The sequence below is a fragment of the Rutidosis leptorrhynchoides genome, chromosome 1 (assembly GCF_046630445.1).
Source record: "Rutidosis leptorrhynchoides isolate AG116_Rl617_1_P2 chromosome 1, CSIRO_AGI_Rlap_v1, whole genome shotgun sequence".
NCBI lineage: Eukaryota > Viridiplantae > Streptophyta > Magnoliopsida > Asterales > Asteraceae > Rutidosis > Rutidosis leptorrhynchoides.
This window is the reverse complement of record NC_092333.1, coordinates 179,254,486-179,278,667: the sequence shown is the minus strand read 5'-3', so window position 1 is coordinate 179,278,667 and position 24,182 is coordinate 179,254,486.

Genomic DNA, 24,182 nt, shown 5'->3' with positions numbered 1-24,182 from the left:
CTATTGATGGGGGTTTCATTGGTAGAGAACCGGTTTTAAAACCGGTTCTTTTCCCTATCTTTTGAAACCTGTTTTTCGATAAAAAGATGTTCCTATTTTTGATATAAAGACCGGTTTTAATAAATAAGAGGTTTCTTTACCTAACAAAAGAACCCTCTTTTCTATTAAAAACCGGTTTCTTTACCTTTTAAATTTTTTTTTTAAATGTTTCATATATTACTGGAGATGAAATGCATAGAACAACTTGTTGAAGAACAATAGAACATTATGATAAGTTATCATTATCGATTTATCCATTTCATATTCATATCATATAAATTATGGAGTTATTATACAAGCCTTAAGTCAGAAGAACATCACGTGATTTTGGCTTTGGTGGTACAAAACCCACAATGGAGTCACCCACAAATAATTTGTCACATCAACTTTATTTATAAGCTAATAGCTCCGATTTCCTTAACTCTCTAAATACATATACTAGTGAGAAACAGAGACAAACTATGCGTCAAAAGAAAATAAAAGGTTAAGTAAAATCACAATGTAGTTATGAAAAAGAATCTGTTGTTTTAAGAAAAAGTTATAAGGAGAAATGAAAAAGATTATATAATGAAATTATGTGTTAGTGTCTTATTTGATACACACAAACATTTAAAAAATTACCTTGACAAAGTAGGCAAATGATGAGGATGAAGGTTTAGATGAATTAAAGAGATGGAAAATGGTCACTGGAGGTACAAGTAAATGGTGGGTGGGTTTTGGTCTTTGATACGGGTACTAAGTTATTGTGTTGTTTCAAAATTTTTCGTTTCCCGCTCAACAAAAAAATTGCATCGAGACCTGTTTTGAGAAAAAAGAGGTCCTCAATGAAAAAGCATTGGAACCGGTTTTAAAAAAAAAAATAGGTTCCTATAGTACGAAACCGGTTTTATTTAAAAACAGGTTCCTTTTGTCTGGTTTTGGGACCGGTTTTTCTTAACTCTTTTAAAAAGAGGTTTCTATTTATTTTAGGAACATGTTTTTTCACCTTACTCAAAAAAGAGGTTTCTTATAGAGGTTCCTTTTCCACTTTTTGTAGTAGTGTTTTATTTTCAAGTAATATTCGTTTAAATAAATAAATGTGAAGACAGAAGACAGAATCGATGATTTGAAGACGCAAAAGACCAAAAAGCTAAAAAGTACAAAGTACAATCCAAGTGGTTCAATTTATTGATGAGAAACGTCTCAAAATTACAAAAGTACAAGCCGCAAAAAGTAAAGTACAAGATATTAAATTGTACGAAAAGGCGTTCGAAATCCGGAACCGAGACATGAACCAACTATCAACGTGCGACTCAACGGAGCTAAAATTACAAGTTAACTATACACAAGAATATAATATAATATTATATATATATATATATATATATATATATATATATATATATATATATATATATATATATATAAATATATATATAATTATATAAAATTATATATTATTATATTATATATTATAAAATTCAGCAGCCCACGTTTAACTCAATTTGGTGAGCTGGAATCCGAAGCTCCGCACTCGCGGAGCTGTAAGGCACAAAAGTACCGTACTCGCGGAGCTGTACAGTTCAAAGTGGGCCTATAAAAGCTCACGCATTCTGCTCGAATTCTCATCATCTTTTTCTTTTCCGTTTCTCTGATTCTCAATCTGTATATATATATTTATATTTATATTATAATTATAATTTTAAAGTTAATAATAATAAGGTTATTGTAAGAATGTTTTACGGGTTTTAAAGTCGGAACTCTGTCCGTGTAACGCTACGCTATTAAATACCACTGTAAGCTATGTTGTTCCTTTTTAAATTAATGTCTCGTAACTAAGTTATTATTATGCTTATTTGAGCCGAAGTAATCATGATGTTGGACTAAATATTAAGACGGGGCTATTGAACTTTGGACCATAATTAAGGTTTGGGCAAAAGACCGACACTTGTAGAAATTAGACTATTGACTATTAATAGATGGGGGGTATTGTCTAATTGAGTGACAACTCATTGGAGTCTGTCGAACCTATCTTCAATTTAATTAACCTAATAATTAATAATGATCATGGTTGTCCTATTTAGTGACGTTAATATGGAATCTATTATAATCATTTAATTAATTATTCGGGTTGAGTAATTGATTATTCAAACAGATCAAGTGGGTAAATTAATATTCATATCTAATCAAAACAGGGGTGGATTACATACAGTGATAACTGGTGTAATTGTTGACAGAAGTGATAACTGCGTCACAGTTTAAATCCTTAATTAGTTGGAATATTTGACTTCGGATATAAGGGTAATTTGACGAGGACACTCGCACTTTATATTTATGACCGATGGACAATTATGGACAAAAACCAGATGGACTTATCAAATAATCCAGGACAAAGGACAATTAACACATGGTAATAAATTAAAATCAACACGTCAAACATCATGATTACGGAAGTTTAAATAAGCATAATTCCTTTATTTTATATCTCATCGCACTTTTATTTATTGTCATTTTATTTTTCGTACTTTAAATTGTTGCACTTTTTATTATCGTACTTTTATTTTATCGCATTTTTATTCATCGTCATTTACTTTTCGCTTTAAATTAAGTTATATTTATATTTAATATTTTACATTAGGTTTTAATTGTGACTTAAGACATAAAATCGACAAACCGGTCATTAAACGGTAAAACCCTCTTTTTTTATAATAATAATAATACTACTTTTATATATATATATATATATATATATATATATATATATATATATATATATATATATATATATATATATATATATATTTATATATATATATATATATATATATATATATATATATATATATATATATATATATATATATATATATATATATATAGACACACACACACACACACAAATATAGTTTAAAATAAATATAGCGTTAAACTTAGTGAGCTCCATGTGGAACGAACCGGACTTACTAAAAACTACATTACTCTACGATTAGGTACACTGCCTATAGTGTTGTACCAGAGTTTAGGTATATCCAATCTATAAATAAATAATAAAACTTGTGTAAAATTGTATCGTATTTCGTATTAAAAACAATAATAGTATTTCGTATACACCGCTGCACACATCATTTGTATTTTAACTGCACACGCAAGTCAACGTATTAACCCATTTTGAATGCTATGACCAAGATAGTGACAATGGATCTCATCACGTTTACTTCGCTGCAAGTGCCCTTTAATCACCGGGTCAAACTCTTTCATCATTTCAATCAAACTCAAAAAGTTGTCATTGTTATTTTGGTGTAATCTCCTCTTTGTATCATGAAAAGCTAAATTATATTTAGCTAAAATTTTTACCGCTGAAATGATTCTCACGAGAACATTTTTCCAATGATCTCTCTCTTTAAAACTCTTTGTCTATCACTTTATTAATATTTTGATCATTTCTCAATCTATGACGCATATCAAACCAAGTAGCCCATATTCATGACATGTTCTTAGTTGAGTTCATGCTCGTTAAGGTGAGTAAAAAAAATAAACAACCCCTTAGTTAATACTGGACACAATTAAGCTCGTGCAAAGGAAGTGTCACGCATACAGTTTCGGTCTTATGAAGGAGCCGTTGACGAACACGTAAACATATTGAATCATTTCAATCATTTCAACGGTAAAACTTCTGGATAAATATAATTTAGATTATCGTGGTACAAACAGGTGATTACATCTAAATAGCAATGAAAACTTTTTGGGTTTTACTGAATCGATTGAAGAGGTTGTCTCGGTGATTAAAAGAGCACTTGCAGCGAATTACAAGTGATGAGATCCATTTTCACTATCTTGGTCATAGCATTCAAAAAATATATTTACATATTTACTTGCGCGTGTAGTTAAATTACAAATCAATTAAAAAATAAAGCAAGCGAGATATTACTCAGTGATACTTGATTCTACCCTAGATACCAGTCACCAAGAATAGATGTATTTGATACTAAGGTATGTTGATGTGTCCTCTAACTATGTTAATTTTTCGAGGAGTCCTTTTTAGGAGTCTTGCATATTGACGATAACAGCAGTCAAGTACTTTTTGATGTTACACATGAAGCATAGAAGTCTCTTGATCTTAATATTGATAATGTACATGGACAAGGTTATGATGATGGATCAAACATGAAATGAAAGCATCAAAGTCCAAAGAGTACACAAAAGTTGTTATATATATACCAAAGGGCCCTTGGTCTAGCGGTATGAGAGGAACTCTTCAACCAAGAAGTTGTGGGTTCAAGCCTCACTTGAGGCAGTGAGATGTAAATATTCGTGGTTTCGTGTGTAGATTGTAGGTTTGCCTTTCAAAAAAAAAAAAAAGTTGTTATATATAAATCCTAGATTGCTTTATACTCCATGTGGTTGTCATAGTCTTAATTTTGCATTGTGTGACATGGCCAACATTTGTGGTAAAACTAGTGACGTTTTTGGAGCCATACAACACAATTACACAATATTTGCTCATTTTTCTAAGACGTGGCAAGTTCTAAAAGATAACGTCATAAAAATGACTCTTAAGTCCTTGTTCAAAAGTTGTTGGTAGAGTCGTGTTGCTAGTGTAACGAATATTGGATTTCAATTTTCAGATATAAAAGAAGCTCTACTTCAAGTCTCAGAAAATGATAATGATTTTAAATTCAATGCGAAGCTAAATATTTAGCAACAAATGAGCTTGGTGACTTTGAGTTTTTAGTATCAATAGTCATTTTGTTTGCGATATTATTCACAGTAAATTTGATGAGTAAAAAGTTACAACATAGTGATATGTTTTTCGATGCTGCCATCTCAAAGTTGAAAGGGTTTATTATTTACAACATAGTGATATGTTTTTCGATGCTGCCATCTCAAAGTTGAAAGGATTTATTATTTACTTTGAGCGGTATCATGAAACCTTTATTCCCTTAAAAAATATTTTGATGAATAGTTATTAGGATCTTCTACCCTCTTCCAAAGAATCATTTAAAGTTAATTATTTATTATGCATTATTGACCAAACAATACTTTCACTCAAAATAAGGTTTGAACAATATCAAGAGTATGTGAAATTTTTTTGTTTCTTGTTTACTTGTGAAAAGTTGAAGTTCCTTGATGACGACCATCTTAAGTCTTGTTGTTTTTCTCTTGAGTCGCTCTCATGAATAAAGAACATTAAGATATTGATCCATATAAACTTTACTTGGAATTAAGGTTGTTTGAGAAGTTATTGCCAAGTGAAACATTTAGTCATGTTGACATTTTAAACTTTTTTGAAACTGATGGATTGTTTCCTTAATGCAACAATTTCATATACGGTATTGTTGACAAATACGGTTACAGTATTTGTTGAAAGAGGTTTCTCTAACCTAAGGTTGTTGAAGTCTTACTTACAGACCATAATGACATAAGAGCGACTTAATAAATTGATATTGATAACTAGTGAAAATTGTTTGCTGAAGATTGTTGATTACGAAGAGTTGATTCAACCACATTGGTTTCAAGAATGCTAATAGAATATATATATATATATATATATATATATATATATATATATATATATATATATATATATATATATATATATATATATATATATATATATATATATATAGGGCATCATCAAGAGGGAAGCACTTTTTTGGAAGGAAGTAATATTTTTTGTTTTTTTGAATTTTTTTTTTTCAAACATTAAGATCACATGAAAATATGAACATTTAAAAATGACACTTTGTGACGAATATTATTATTTTGACGGAAAAGCGCTCGAAGATATAAATAATAACATTCATCACGAGTAATGTTTTAATTAGAGTTTATTTTCATCTTGCGTAAAGTTTTTTTTTTCTTTTTCTTTCAAAATATAACCTGATTTAAAGTTTAAGGTTTAATCCCTAAACCCTAAGATCGAATCAAAATGGCCAAATGAGATTAACCCTAGCCCATATGTGGCGATGAAAAAAACATCTCCTGCTATTAAGGGAAATTGTTCAAAATACATTTTTTTTAAGGCTTCAAACAAAATACACTTTTTTTAAAAAAATTATCTTTTTACACCATTCGGTAGACGGAATTTTCGTCTACCACCTTTATCTGTCGTCTACTACCATTTTTACAAAGTAGTCGACGGTGAGATAAAGGTGGTAGACAGAATTTACAAAGTAGTCGACCGTCTACTGCATTGTTGTTGCTGTCTACTGCCTTGTTATTGCTGTCTACTGCCTTGTAGACACTAACAAGGCAGTAGACAGCAACAACAAGGCAGTAGGCAGCAACAACAAGGCAGTAGACAGTAACAACAAGGCAGTAGACAGTCGACTACTTTGTAAATATCTGTCTACTGCTTTGTTCTCGCTGTCTACTAACCCTGCCAGTAGACGGGAATTCGTCTACCACCTTTATCTCACCGTCGACTACTTTGTAAAAATGGTAGTAGACGACAGATAAAGGTGGTAGACGGAAATCCCGTCTACCGAATGGTGTAAAAAGACAATTTTTTTTTAAAAAGTATATTTTGGAAGGAAGTAATATTTTTTGTTTTTTTGAAATTTTTTTTTCAAACATTAAGATCATATGAAAATATGAACATTTAAAAATGACACTTTGTGACGAATATTATTATTTTGACGGAAAAGCGCTCGAAGATATAAATAATAACATTCATCATGAGTAATGTTTTAATTAGAGTTTATTTTCATCTTGTGTGAAGTTTTTTTTTTTTTTTCCTTTTTCTTTCAAAATTTAGCCTGATTTAAAGTTTAAGGTTTAATCCCTAAACCCTAAGATCGAATCAAATTGGCCAAATGAGATTAACCCTAGCCCATATGTGGCGATGAAAAAAACATCTCCTGCTATTAAGGGAAATTGTTCAAAATACACTTTTTTTAAGGCTTCAAACAAAATACACTTTTTTTAAAAAAATTATCTTTTTACACCATTCGGTAGACGGAATTTTCGTCTACCACCTTTATCTGTCGTCTACTACCATTTTTACAAAGTAGTCGACGGTGAGATAAAGGTGGTAGACAGAATTTACAAAGTAGTCGACCGTCTACAGCCTTGTTGTTGCTGTCTACTGCCTTGTTATTGCTGTCTACTGCCTTGTAGACACTAACAAGGCAGTAGACAGCAACAACAAGGCAGTAGACAGTAACAACAAGGCAGTAGACAGTCGACTACTTTGTAAATATCTGTCTACTGCTTTGTTCTCGCTGTCTACTAACCCTGCAAGTAGACGGGTGTAATGACCCGGAATTTTTCGACCAAATTATACTTATGAGATTAATATTTACATAAATTAAACCATACCAACATGATAAGCAATCCAAATTGTTGAGACTTGTGTTTTTGAAAAGAGTTTTACACAACGTTTGACCGTCCAATATGACCGATGATATCACGAACTATATGACATACGATAATTATATGTTTGTGTATATATATGTATTTATATATATTTAACATGATTTAAGGATGGTTTAATATCTCATTGTGTACTAATGACAATGAATTATAAGTATATTTTGAAACTACTAACTTAAGTTTTCAAAACGATAACTATACGTAACATTCTTTGATATATATACTTATAATCTATAATGCTTATACATGTATCGTATATATAATGTATTTAATCACTTTTTAAGGACTTAAATACATAAAACAATATAAGTATATTCACAAAATATAGCTATATTTGAATTCTCGTTCCGTTTCCTCAAGATTTCAATACGTATATCTAGGGTATATGTACCCGTATCATACCCAGCTTCTATACGTATTTATTATTGGTATATACACATCAAATCAACATTCTAATCAACATTATTACTGCCCTAGATATGAGGTAACTAAGATTTGTCAAGTAGTATGAATTATTAGTAAGAAAACAAAATTAGAAATCCTTTTCTTTCTTTATAAACTAAAAACGTTTTTATAAATGAACACCATTTCTTCACTCCATTTTTTCATATCTACACCCTCATTTATCTCTCAAAATACTCCTAACTTCATACTTGATCATCTCCAAGCATTTTCCCCATCATTTAGCTTCAATTACAAGCCTTAAACACCATAAGAAAACTCTTTCAAGAACATATCAAAATAACCACCCATTTGAAGAAGTTTACTTCCAACCTTTTGATCTAACTCCACCACTCTTTGATTCCAAGATTATTTCTTATCTTTTGTAGTAACTTTGTCCAAGTAACTTGAGGTAGTAACCTTGTTCATAATCTTATTCAATTCATATTCATATAGCTATCTTATTTTGTGGTATAAAATTTTAACAACAAGAACATGGTTTGAATGATTACAAACTTGTTCGCAAACTAAATAGATCCTTCTAACTTGACTTTTAAAACACTTAAAGACCTGTAATATATCATAATGATATGCTAACCTAACAAAATATAACTTGGTTTTACAAAGAACATCTTAAAAACTAAATCTACGTCGTCAGAGTGCAACCGGGGGCTGTTTTGGGTTGGATAATTAAAAACCATCTTGAACTTTGAATTGGAAGTTCATGTTCTGGAAAAATGATATTTCTTATTAATATGTTAACACATAAAAATTTCATGGTTTAACTCAAAGTGTAATTATTTTTAGAAAAATGATCATTAAATGTTGTTTTTATGATGGAAAATGATCACTTTCATAAGTTTCACCAAAGTTTGACCTATAACCTATGATTTTGAATACAAACTAAGATATTTTAAGTTCATATTCTTAAAATTTGACTCGATCCAAGGAAGTGGTAAGTTGAACCAACAAAAACGGAGTTGTAATGAAGAAACTACGACTAAAACAAGATTGGGTATCCGAAGCTAGTTTAGCTACGAAAATATTTGGAGAAAAAGTAAATTAATCATATCTTTTCTAATTAATACGATATTTTATATATAATTACTTATGATTTGATTTTATATATTTCAGGACCACCCGTAAACAACACGAGAAGATTAATCATAAGATCTCATGATTGTACGCAACACGTCATTTGACAACACGGTACTTTATGTACGCAACACGTCATTTGACAACATGGTACCATGGGTCGAGATTAATTCTGATCAATACGAATACGATGGGGTCTTTATTTATTTTATTTAAGCAACTAATTGTGGACCACTAACATCGGACTGCTAACTACGGACTAAGAAAATATTAAAAGTATATATATATGTAACGATTACTTAAAAAGAAAATATGTTGATATATTATATATATGGTTAGGTTTGTGATATCTATCGGAGACCAAGTCGAATTAAATACCTTCAAGGCAAAAGTGAGTTTCATTTGCTCCCTTTTTAATTGCTTTTGCAGTATATATTTTTGGGCTGAGAATACATGCGCTGCTTTTATAAATGTTTACAAAATAGACACAAGTACTTAAAAATATATTCTACGTTGAGTTGTACCACTGGCATATTTCCCTGTAGCTTGGTAACTACTATTTACATGGGTATTGTAAACGCGAATCCTGTTGATAGATCTATCGGGCCTGACAACCCCAACCGGACTGGACGACCAGTATTCAACGGTTGCACAGTACTTCGTTTTGGTGACTACACTTGGTACGGTGTAGTGAGATTTCATAATAAAGGGAATATGCGACGTTGATTAAATATTAAGTATGGTTACCAAGTGCTCAACCACTTAGAATGCTTTACATACACTTGCGAGTGTATTATGTTTATGATTATGAAATCTTGTGGTCTATTAACATATTGAAATGATTGTTATGATAAACCTATGAACTCACCAACCTTTTGGTTGACACTTTAAAGCATGTTTATTCTCAAGTACGAATTAAGTCTTTCGCTGTGCATTTGCTCAATATAAGGACATTACTTGGAGCCGATCATCGCAATGGGACCAAATGTTGATGACTTCGTCCAAGTGGATTAGGACGGGTCCTTTCAGTTGGTATCAGAGCGGTGGTCGTAGCGAACCAGGTCTTGCATTAGTGTGTCTAACTAGTAGTTGTTAGGATGCATTAATGAGTCTGGACTTCGACCGTGTCTACATGTCAAAAGTTTTGCTTATCATTTCTAGTCGGAAATCATCTGCTTATCATCGTTAGGAAATTACCTACTTATCATTCATAAGTCTAGACACGTTTTACTACATTTACTGCATTGATAGTGTATAGACGAATTCTTATCTTAGCATATCTGTTATTGCGAACTTTGACTGATATCTTTTCAAAGATTCTCCGTAATTTACGGGATTTTGGTATTATATATACATATGTAAATTATGTATTGAAGAGTACCAAATCTAACTCCTATAATCTATTCCATACCAAAAATTCATTTCTCCCATTATACAAGATGGATTCCGCATCTAGTTCGAATTCTTCAGATTCCGACAGTTATACCGATATGGATTTCCATTCTGGCTCCGAAAGCAGCGTCACCGGAATGGATCAACCAATTTCCCATCATCTATTCTGGATGAATTGGGGATGGGTTCGTAATATACTAAATCACTGCAGACAAGAAGAAGGTGATCCATTCCATCCACCAAATTGTCCTCTTGGCGATGAACCTGAAACACTTCCCGGCGAACCTATTCGAAACACCATTTTCTCTCTCATTTCTAGAGTATCTCGTTACGATTATATACTATCCCATATTACAAATCTTGTTCATTCGCTCGCTCCAACTGCCCATCATCCCGGTGTACTAGCAGAAGTTAACGAACTTCGCGCTCGCGTGACGGCTTTGGAGAACATGGTGCGAAGGTTGCAAACACCAGCAGCACCACCAGCAGCATAATCAGCACCACCATCAATAACATCAACAATACTATCATCACCACTAACAAACAACATCCGCATCACACGTCTCGACATCATAATCTGTCCCACAAACATCAACATCATACGCACCATAGATACCAAGGAGTACCAACAATAATGAACGATGAAGTATTGATCCATAACTTCATTGATATTCTGCGAAGAATATGTGGTCTCAAAAAGTTTTAGAGATTTCTTATTCTAGCTCAAACCGAAAAGCAAATGAGATTAATATCATATTAACTCATTAAATTCATGATTTCATCTGAAGAAAATATATATGTATATATGTTTTCATAAAGATTGTAATTAAAAGTTCTTCTGTACAAAATATTAATGGTGAAATTTTTTTTAACGGGTAGGTAATACCCGAGGAATAATTAGATTTCATCTTAATAAGTTATATTGTACATTCATCGAAGCTGATTCAATAGTCATTTACTATCCTACTTACAACCACCAATATACGTATCTGTTCACTGCAGAATAACCATTTTCATTCAATTTCATATTTGGATTTTAACTTTCCAGAATCCAACAAGTGGCATATGAAGAAAACATATGACAAAATAAAATCTGTTAGAAACAAACAAATTATCTATGAAAAATTTTGTAAAGAATCCACGCTAACTGTTCCAGCTAACTGTTCCTAGCTAACTTATTACATTTTATTTATCGCAGTTTATTTATCACAATTTAATTATCGCACTTTTATTTATCGTCATTTAATTTCTGTAATTATTTTACGCACTTTAAATATCGGGACACGTATACAATGTTTTGACATATCATATCGACGCATCTGTATATATTATTTGGAATCACCATAGACACTCTATATGCAGTAATGATCGAGTTTTCTATACAGGGTTGAGGTGAATTCTACAATAATATATATAGTTTGAGTTGTGATCGAGTTTGAGAGGTATACGGGTCACGACACGTATTAATTAATTCGTATATTATATATTAAACTATATATGAATTATTGGACTGTTACTGTGGACTATCGACTGTGGACTAATGACATTGGACAATTAAAATGAATTAAAATATTGATTATAACATATGAAACTAAACATTTCTTCAAGATTGCCACTTGATTTCATCTTAAACCTCATTGTATCTCGACGATTACAATCAGCGTTCAAATCTATCATGATTCTTAAAAACACCTCAATCGAGAGGATAAACCAACCGCACTTCATCTACGGAAGAAAAGATTAATGCATATAGTTATGCACCTGAAAAACCCTCGGAAACTGAGTAAACGTTTGACACGTATCTGTTCTAGTTCCTTTGACATTGTTATTACCGAAGATCATTTTGCAATCCCTTTCCAAAGTAGCTAATTTTGTTACAGCTCCAGCAAGTCAACTCCGACTTTTCATCCGAAACAACTTTATTATAACCGCGATATATATGCGTACTCTTTATTGTTACTGGGGAACCTTTTATATTCCACAATATTACCATCAGTGATTAATCATTCTAAAAACACAATTCTCCTGAAACTACCTCGGTTTGATAACCGATGACCCAGATCAGTTAACTTTGAAAATGCTGACGAAGCAGCATGTTGTAGATGATCTTAATGGCCAAAAGTTTGATGATAAAGAAAGGAGTGTTAGGAACGCTCGATAGAAAATTTAGTACCGAAAAGCGAATTATGCGAAACTATGAAGAAAGCCGTGGACAAATCACAAAGAATAAGTTTGCCTTCAAAGAATCCAAATGATTCTGTGCCTGCTGAAATCGTTGGCAAACATCTTATTTGTCATTCTAAACCTTCACAGACAAATCTTCTTCATCATCCATTGATATTAGAAATTCTAAGATATTCTCGTATGTTCTATTATACATATCCTCCATATTTCTGGCGATATTTTCACAACTATTCTTATCTGAGATCATTTATCTCTCCGTAATATCTGCAACATAAAAGAAACTGTGTTAGTTTCTAAATTCTGAAACCTTCGAGTTTAAAATATGAATGTTTTGAAGTAGTGTTGGGAACTGAAGCATGGATTAGTATAATATAATGACACTTGATCAACGTCATTATATTACAGTAAGTCATGCTGAGTTTCTAATAAAGCATGATGATTCACAGTACCGTCATCATGTGCAATTTACACGACTCTTACATTCTATCTAATCTCTAAACATATCAAGAGAATATTTTTCTGGATGACTCGGTCATCTCCAGGGTATTCTGGTAATTTAACAAATCAAAATCGTTCTATTACCATTTTCTTCTTAGAGCATTAGCTATGTTCATTCTGAATTTCATATCTACGAATTCCGGACCATTACTCGCTTGACTCGAAGTCGGGAAGAGAAAACGAAAGCATGAAGCTCCGAAAAATAAGGAAGAATATAAACTCCGATAATAACCCCGAAATTACAAACCGTGTATATCGATGCAGATAGCAATATAGAGACACGGGAGAATTAGAAACACTATAAACACAAGAGTATAGTAGAAGTAAATAGATTCTTCTGGTGGTAGATGAAAAAGAAGAATGACAGATATAAAAGTTAGGAGTATATCAAGAATCAGGACTGGATGGAGCATATTGATGAATGCTTTAAAGTAAGAATCAAGGGAGAAAGAATAGAAGGTGTGAGTCGTGGAAAATAAGGAAACGAAGGGGTGAATTTATAGTGAAATATCCAACAGAGTAATCGAAACAGATTATTGCATATAATCAAAGAAGATCCTGATTTCCTTAATCACCAAAGAACCAAATCTTATTACGTAAGATTCTCTTTAAATCCCTTAAATCCCGGAAATCAATCATAACTACGTCATCGGTTAAGACGAATATATTTTACTCATCTCACTCTTTTACGATAGTCTCATTTATATTCTTCGAATAATCGAATCGTTTTATCTACATTACTCAATGATGATAAAACTCCATTATCACCTTATATTTGTCATGAAAACCTTCTTATTGTTATCCATAACAACCTCTATCAAATTTCAGGGACGAAATTTCTTTAACGGGTAGGTACTGCAATGACCCGGAATTTTTCGACCAAATTATACTTATGAGATTAATATTTACATAAATTAAACCATACCAACATGATAAGCAATCCAAATTGTTGAGACTTGTGTTTTTGAAAAGAGTTTTACACAACGTTTGACCGTCCAATATGACCGATGATATCACGAACTATATGACATACGATAATTATATGTTTGTGTATATATATGTATTTATATATATTTAACATGATTTAAGGATGGTTTAACATCTCATTGTGTACTAATGACAATGAGTTATAAGTATATTTTGAAACTACCAACTTAAGTTTTCAAAACGATAACTATACGTAACATTCTTTGATATATATACTTATAATCTATAATGCTTATACATGTATCGTATATATAATGTATTTAATCACTTTTTAAGGACTTAAATACATAAAACAATATAAGTATATTCACAAAAGATAGCTATATTTGAATTCTCGTTCCGTTTCCTCAAGATTTCAATACGTATATCTAGGGTATATGTACCCGTATCATACCCAGCTTCTATACGTATTTATTATTGGTATATCCACATCAAATCAACATTCTAATCAACATTATTACTGCCCTAGATATGAGGTAACTAAGATTTGTCAAGTAGTATGAATTATTAGTAAGAAAACAAAATTAGAAATCCTTTTCTTTCTTTATAAACTAAAAACGTTTTTATAAATGAACACCATTTCTTCACTCCATTTTCTCATATCTACACCCTCATTTATCTCTCAAAATACTCCTAACTTCATACTTGATCATCTCCAAGCATTTTCCCCATCATTTAGCTTCAATTACAAGCCTTAAACACCATAAGAAAACTCTTTCAAGAACATATCAAAATAACCACCCATTTGAAGAAGTTTACTTCCAACCTTTTGATCTAACTCCACCACTCTTTGATTCCAAGATTATTTCTTATCTTTTGCAGTAACTTTGTCCAAGTAACTTGAGGTAGTAACCTTGTTCATAATCTTATTCAATTCATATTCATATAGCTATCTTATTTTGTGGTATAAAATTTTAACAACAAGAACATGGTTTGAATGATTACAAACTTGTTCGCAAACTAAATAGATCCTTCTAACTTGACTTTTAAAACACTTAAAGACCTGTAATATATCATAATGATATGCTAACCTAACAAAATATAACTTGGTTTTACAAAGAACATCTTAAAAACTAAATCTACGTCGTCAGAGTGCAACCGGGGGCTGTTTTGGGTTGGATAATTAAAAACCATCTTGAACTTTGAATTGGAAGTTCATGTTCTGGAAAAATGATATTTCTTATTAATATGTTAACACATAAAAATTTCATGGTTTAACTCAAAGTGTAAGTATTTTTAGAAAAATGATCATTAAATGTTGTTTTTATGATGGAAAATGATCACTTTCATAAGTTTCACCAAAGTTTGACCTATAACCTATGATTTTGAATACAAACTAAGGTATTTTAAGTTCATATTCTTAAAATTTGACTCGATCCAAGGAAGTGGTAAGTTGAACCAACAAAAACGGAGTTGTAATGAAGAAACTACGACTAAAACAAGATTGGGTATCCGAAGCTAGTTTAGCTACGAAAATATTTGGAGAAAAAGTAAATTAATCATATCTTTTCTAATTAATACGATATTTTATATATAATTACTTATGATTTGATTTTATATATTTCAGGACCACCCGTAAACAACACGAGAAGATTAATCATAAGATCTCATGATTGTACGCAACACGTCATTTGACAACACGGTACTTTATGTACGCAACACGTCATTTGACAACATGGTACCATGGGTCGAGATTAATTCTGATCAATACGAATACGATGGGGTCTTTATTTATTTTATTTAAGCAACTAATTGTGGACCACTAACATCGGACTGCTAACTACGGACTAAGAAAATATTAAAAGTATATATATATGTAACGATTACTTAAAAAGAAAATATGTTGATATATTATATATATGGTTAGGTTTGTGATATCTATCGAAGACCAAGTCGAATTAAATACCTTCAAGGCAAAAGTGAGTTTCATTTGCTCCCTTTTTAATTGCTTTTGCAGTATATATTTTTGGGCTGAGAATACATGCGCTGCTTTTATAAATGTTTACAAAATAGACACAAGTACTTAAAAATATATTCTACGTTGAGTTGTACCACTGGCATATTTCCCTGTAGCTTGGTAACTACTATTTACATGGGTATTGTAAACGCGAATCCTGTTGATAGATCTATCGGGCCTGACAACCCCAACCGGACTGGACGACCAGTATTCAACGGTTGCACAGTACTTCGTTTCGGTGACTACACTTGGTACGGTGTAGTGAGATTTCATAATAAAGGGAATATGCGACGTTGATTAAATGTTAAGTATGGTTACCAAGTGCTCAACCACTTAGAATGCTTTACATACACTTGCGAGTGTATTATGTTTATGATTATGAAATCTTGTGGTCTATTAACATATTGAAATGATTGTTATGATAAACCTATGAACTCACCAACCTTTTGGTTGACACTTTAAAACATGTTTATTCTCAGGTACGAATTAAGTCTTTCGCTGTGCATTTGCTCAATATAAGGACATTACTTGGAGCCGATCATCGCAATGGGACCAAATATTGATGACTTCGTCCAGGTGGATTAGGACGGGTCCTTTCAACGGGAATTCGTCTACCACCTTTATCTCACCGTCGACTACTTTGTAAAAATGGTAGTAGACGACAGATAAAGGTGGTAGACAGAAATCCCGTCTACCGAATGGTGTAAAAAGACAATTTTTTTTAAAAAGTATATTTTGTTTGAAGCCTTAAAAAAAGTGTATTTTGATCAATTTTCATGCTATTAAAGCAGATACGACACCCATACCCTTTGATAAATGTCCTATTATTAATCCCTATTAATAAAAGATGTGATGGACCAAAAAATGGCCCAACTAAAATTAACCTTTTAAAAGGTAGTAGTGGCCCAAGTAGTAATATCGAATCTTGTACAGCCACTTTTAACATGAAGTTTTTAAATTTAAATGTAGAAAATAATTCTTATCTAACAATCGATCAAGGTGATTTATATTCAGAATATAAAAGTTTGTGTGGGAAACAAAGTCTATGTGATTAAAATTTGACAAAATTGCATGGGGGTTCCTGTGGTTTGTTCGAAATAACAAGCGGAGTCCAAAAGAATTTTTTTCACCTTTGGGGGTCACTGTGGTTTGCAATAGTTTCATGGGGGGTCCAATTGCCTAACACCGTTATCTTTTTCTGTTAACTTTCATCATGTGCATAGCATGTGAGGGTATAAACGTCATATTTGTTCACCATGTCCTTTTAAATCTCTCTTTCTTTACTTTTTAATTAAATAATTTAATTTTTCTTTTTTTTTCTTTTTTTTCTCTCTTCAAATCACTCACTCCTGCTATTCTCGATTTCATTATTTCTTCACTTGCACATATCAAAACTAAAACCCCATTATTAGATCTACTTTAATACCTCATTATTCATTCATAATCACAAATACAAAAGTTTGGATCTCAAAAACTAGATCTGAAAAAAATACACCCATAATCAATGATGAAGATGAAGCAATGATGATGAATCGATGAAGATGAAGCGATGATGATGAATCGATAATGGTGACGATAGTGAACGCCGGAATATATGTTTCCCTTTCAAATCTTCGTGCAACGCCGTGAGGAGAACTGCTGTTGTTGTCGATGTTTACTCCGACGAGTTCAGTTCGATGATGGTTGTTTACAATTGTTTTCGTTCTTGGTGATACAATTGGGTTTGACTCCTGAACAACTTCGTGAAAGGTTTGGCATTTTCCAATTTTAACCTAATCTTGATCCATATCATTGTTTCCTGTATGGATTTATGTTGATGTTGAATTATGTCCAATTGTTGAGTGCTAACTGATTCTGTATCATCGATTAACATGAGTTGCAAAGATTCAAGTGCCAAAACACTCTTAAATTTGATAACTGATGAAGAACGGGGTTTCACCATTTTTGAGCTCTATAAATCAGAAAATTAGATTCCGGCCACTGTGAACCTTGAAATCACTCTTTGATTGTTGTCGAAGGTTAGGGTAGTGAGTAAGAAGCATTGTGATCAATCACATCGAATTTATAAGCTCAAACTCTAAAAAATCAAAAATTACTAATAAGATTCGGTATTTTCTCATTATCAGATATGGGAAGGATTTGTTGATGATGATAAGGAATAAGAATTTAGTCTCATAAATCATTTTAGTTCACAAAATCAAAAACCCCCAAATTTTGATGTATGAACATGAAGAACATGGTTGAAGATGAATAATGAATCTGGTTATGTTATTGTTTCTGAATCTGATGATGATAATGATATAGATCTATAATTTCATATTTGTTTCGATTTTGAGAGATAATGAGGATATGGCGTTGTTTGATGAACATGAACAAATGGATAATGATGATGATTTTTATTTTTATTTTTTGATGTTTTGATGTTAAATAAAAAGATGATATGAAGATTTAGAGAATTTAATGAAGAATGGGTGCAGGTATACTTAAAAGGCGTAAAAAGAGATAAAAAGACTAAAGTGCCCTCACATGCTATGCACATGTTGAAAGTTAACAGAAAAAGATAACGGTGTTAGGCAATTGAACCCCACATGAAACAAGTGCATACCACAGTGACCCTCAATGTCGAAAAAATTCTTTTGGACCCCGGTTGTTGTACCGAACAAACCACAGGACCCCCGGTGCAATTTTGTCTTAAAATTTAGAAAATAAAAGTTTGTGTGAGAAAATTAATATTGTCACAAACAAAATAAAAACTAATGAATAGATTTTTGACTGCGGTACTACCCACACTATGACTTTTGAAAAATCCGATTTTTGTTCCGAATCTAAACCTAGAGTTAATAAAATTCAAACGGCCAATGGAGGCGTTATACAAGTAGAAGGGGTAGGAGAATTGAAATTACTCCGACTATGAATATTATAATTGCTTATATATTCAAGCCAACAACAAGTACAAAACCCAATACCACATAATTGGTGTATGGGGGAGGTGAGATGTAGACAATCCTACCCTTACCCGAGAATAAAGACAAGTCATTTCTCCATCCCGAGTGAAACACTCTCAAAAGTAGAGAAAGTCATCCCTATCTCTATTTGATAATGCTAAAACGAACATATATTTCATAGCATTATCCCTCAAGAAAGATAAGCTTTTAGTTACAATTGTTCTATTTACAAGTGATATTCGTTTAAATAATAAAAGGTGAAGACAAAAGACAGATTCGACGAATTGAAGACGCAAACGACCAAAATGCTCAAAAGTACAAAATACAATCAAAGTGGTTCAAATTATTAATGAGAAACGTCTCAAAATTACAAGAGTACAAGACGCGAAACGCAAAGTACCAGATATTAAATTATACGCAAGGACGTTCGAAAATCCGGAACCGGGACCAAAGTCAACTCTCAACGCTCGACGCGTCGAACCTAAAATTATGAGTCAACTATGCACAAGAATATAATATAATATTTATATAATTATATAAAATTATATATATTATATTATATAATAAATAAATAACGTCGACAAGCAAGAAAACAAAGCAATGTGAGCTGTCCCAGATGGCCATGCGATCGCATGGCCTGGAAGCACGATTCTCATGCCATCGCATGAGCCCAGAATACTGTCCACATCTATAAATTGCAACGAATTCGGCCAGAGTTAGATATATATATCTTTTTCTTTTCTTTTATCCTATGTATCAAATATCGCTCCAAATATTAATCTCAATTTGTAATTTTAATTTTAAGTTAGTGATAATAATAAGGTTAGCTTAGTCGAATGTCTTAAGGTTTTGAAAGTTGAAACTCTGTCCGTGTACCACTACGTTATTAATATCCACTGTAAGTTATGTTTAATTTTATTGTTAAATTAATGTCTCGTAGCTAAGTTATTATTATGCTTATTTAAGACGAAGTAATCATGATGTTGGGCTAAAATATTAAAGATTGGGTAATTGGATTTTGTACCATAATTGGGGTTTGGATAAAAGAACGACACTTGTGGAAATTAGACTATGGGCTATTAATGGGCTTTATATTAACTAAATGATACCTCGTTGATTTAATATATAGACTTATAATTTGACGTATTTATATATAACCACATACGCTTGACTGGGCATGGTGGGCGGGATATCTATAAATACCAATAATTGTTCATTTTATCGGACACGGAACTGGATTAATAGTTAATAGACTTGTTGAAACAGGGGTGGATTACATTCAAGGGTAATTGGTGTAATTGTAAACAAAGTATTAAGACCTTGTTACAATTCGAATCCCCAATTAGTTGTAATATTTGACTTCGGATATAAGGATAATTTGACGAGGACACTCGCACTTTATATTTATGACTGATGGACTGTTATGGACAAAAACCAGACGGATATATTAAATAATCCAGGACAAAGGACAATTAACCCATGGGAATAAACTAAAATCAACACGTCAAACATCATGATTACGGAAGTTTAAATAAGCATAATTCCTTTATTTCATATTTAATTGCACTTTTAATTATCGCACTTTTATTTATTGTCATTGTATTTAATTGCACTTTTAATTATCGTACCTTTTAATTATCATCCTTTTTATTTATCGCATTTTTATTTATCGCAATTTCATTATCGTTATTTACTTTACGCTTTAAATTAAGTTATATTTATTTTTAATATTTTACATTAGGTTTTAACTGCGACTTAAGTTTTAAAATTGACAAACCGGTCATTAAACGGTAAAAACCCCCTTTTATAATAATAATACTACTTATATATATTTTTATATTTTTACAATTATAAGTTAAAAATATAGCGTTAAACTTGACGAGTTCCCTGTGGACGAACCGGACTTACTAAAAACTACACTACTGTACGATTAGGTACACTGCCTATAAGTGTTGTAGCAAGGTTTAGGTATATCCACTCTATAAATAAATAAATATCTTGTGTAAAATTGTATCGTATTTAATAGTATTTCCTTGTAAAAATTAATAGTATTTTATACCCATTCGCTTTAACATCAAGTATTTTTGGCGCCGCTGCCGGGGACTTCTTGCTTAAACGCCGGAAGCGCAACGCTATATATAAAAAAAAGATTTTATTAGAGTTTTATTAAGTTTTTATTAAAAATATACGTTTTTAAAAAATATAAAAAAATATAAAAAAATATAAAAGAAAAATATCTATATATTTATTTTTAAGAGTTTGTTTAAAATATATAAAGTTAAAAAAGTATTTTTATTTCTATTTTAGTTTTTAAATATAAGTATTTTATTATTTTATATAAATATTTATTTATTTTAAAAACAGCAAAATAGAAAAAAGAAAAAAAATATATAAAAAGTACTCGGCCCGATCACTGTTGCAGCCCAGCATTTGGCCCGAAACCCTACTTCATGCGATCGCATGAACCCGAAGGAAAAATTTCATGCGACCGCATGAAGTGATTTGACACGTCCCATGTGACCTGGTACTGCATTAATTACGGGGTAATTATTATTATTATTATTTAATTAAAACCCTAATTAGGGTTAATGTTTTAATTATTTATTTTTAGTTTTTAATTAATTTGTATTATTTAGTTTAATTAGTTTTAATAAATTATAAAATTAATAGTTTTATAAAATAATAATATAAAAATAATATTTTTTAAAAAAATTGTACTTTTTACAACTTTAAGTTTATATTTTTTATTTGTTTTAGCGTAATATTTGTATTTTTCGCTTGTATTTAGTTTTAAGTCATAGTTTTTTCTGTAGTTATTTTTATTTCTAGATTCTTAGGCTTTGCCGTAAAATCCCTTAAGTGCTTTTTCTTTAAACTAAGATTTAGGTGCTTTAGAATTTTGCATCGCCGTTTTTATATTTTAGTACTTTTTTAATTTATTGCCGTTTTAGGATATCAAATTTCTTTTAAGCTTTAATATCTTTAGACGTAAGTTTTAATTTTTAGTTTTTAGACTTTTAAGTTTCGACGCGCTACTTTCTTATTTTTATTTTTTGACGTTTTTCGACGCGCTCTTTTTCTTTCTTATTTTTCGCCGCTCTAGTTTTTAGGACATAGAATTTTCTATTTCTTCTCTCTAATTTCTTTAAATTTCAACGAAAAATTATTTTAAGTGGTTAAATTGATAGACATCCAAATTTTCTGCTTCGTAGTAATAGTTGGATTTGTTAGTGGCTGAGTTGTGAGCTTCCGATTTAAAGGGTTCTGGCTCCCTGCTGCATCTATTGGCTATTCGAAACGTGGGCAAAAGCAGAAAAGTCTATTAATTTGATAACTTATATAATTTTTATCTTTTATAACTAATAGGATATTCAGTGAATGCACCGAGCAAAACGTTCACCACCTTTTGTACGTTCACCACCTGTAACTCGATCAAGACATCTAGCAAATATTGTCGCCGTTGATTTTTCTTTAGAATCGTCATCCAGTCGACCAAGTACTCCAATTCAAATTTCCGATAATCCATTTTTTGAACCCGACCTCACAATTGAGAATTCGGAGGATATTCAGGGACAATTTTGAGATCCCGAACCACTAATCTGTCCTCCAGAACCACCAATCATTCAAACGGAGATTGTCGAGGAACAACCAATTAAATCAGAATCCTCTAGTGATTCAGATTCAACAAACTCAATCATGGAAAATCTGGAACCTCTAAGTATGAAAGACCGAATGAGAGCTAAACGCACTGGCCAAGGTCACGCAATTACTCAACCAGACATTAATGCGCCAGATTATGAAATCAAAGGACAAATTCTACACATGGTAACTAATCAATGCCAATTTAGTGGTGCGCCGAAGGAAGATCCAAACGAACATCTTCGTACATTTAATAGGATCTGTACTCTATTTAAAATAAGAGAAGTTGAGGATGAACAGATATATCTCATGTTATTTTCCTGGACTTTAAAGGGAGAAACCAAATATTGGTTAAAATCGTTACCTGAAGGGGCGATTGATACATGGGACATTTTAGTTGAAAAATTTCTTAAACAATTCTTTTCGGCATCTAAAGCCGTGAGACTTCAAGGAGAAATTGTTACGTTCACACAAAAGCCAAATGAAACTCTGTATGAAGCATGGACAAGATTTGGAAAGCTATTAAGAGGATGTCCGCAACATGGTTTAGACACTTGTCAAATAGTACAAATATTCTACCAAGGATGCGACATCACTACAAGAAAAGACATAGATATAGCAGCTGGTGGTCCCATTATGAAGAAAACCGCAACTGACGCTTACAAAATTATTGATAACACTGCTTCCTACTCACATGAGTGGCACCAAGAAAAATATATCATTAGATCATCTAAAGCAGCTAGAGCCGATTCTAGCCATGACTTAGATTCCATTTCCGCAAAGATAGATGCTGTCGAGAGACGAATGGAAAAGATGACTAAAGATATCCACTCAATACTGTAACACCCCAGCTTAACATGACCACAATATTGTCCGCTTTGCCCGCAGGCGCACGGCTTTTTCTTGGCGATCACACACGAGAAGCACTTTCCCAGGAGGTCACCCATCCTGGTAGTGCTCTCGCCCGAGCACGCTTAACCACAATGTACTCGCACTTCTACTCAGCCTGTGATCCCAAAACGCGTTGTGTCATTTAAGCGTGAGTATTACCTTATAATCCCATGATCACTCATGTTCGTGGGCGATGTGGGATTTGCCTAGGGTGTTACATTCACCCCCCTTAGGGACTCATCGTCCTCGATGAGGTTTGCCCCACCACCCCCAACGGCACATGAGTGGCTCTGATACCATTCTGTAACACCTCAGCTTAACATGACCACAATATTGTCCGCTTTGCCCGCAGGCGCACGGCTTTTTCTTGGCGATCACACATGAGAAGCACTTTCCCAGGAGGTCACCCGTCCTGGTAGTGCTCTCGCCCGAGCACGCTTAACCACAATGTACTCGCACTTCTACTCAGCCTGTGATCCTAAAACGCGTTGTGTCATTTAAGCGTGAGTATTACCTTATAATCCCATGATCACTCATGTTCGTGGGCAATGTGGGATTTGCCTAGGGTGTTACAAATACGAATTAGTTGTGAGCAGTATGGAGGACCACATTTGATAAAAGATTGTCTCAGTATTGAACTAACAATGGAACAAAGAGAGAATGTTTCATACATAAACCAAAGGCCTGGAAATAATTATCAGAATAATTATCAACCGCCAAGACCAATTTACAATCAAAATCAGAATTATAACCGAAATGTT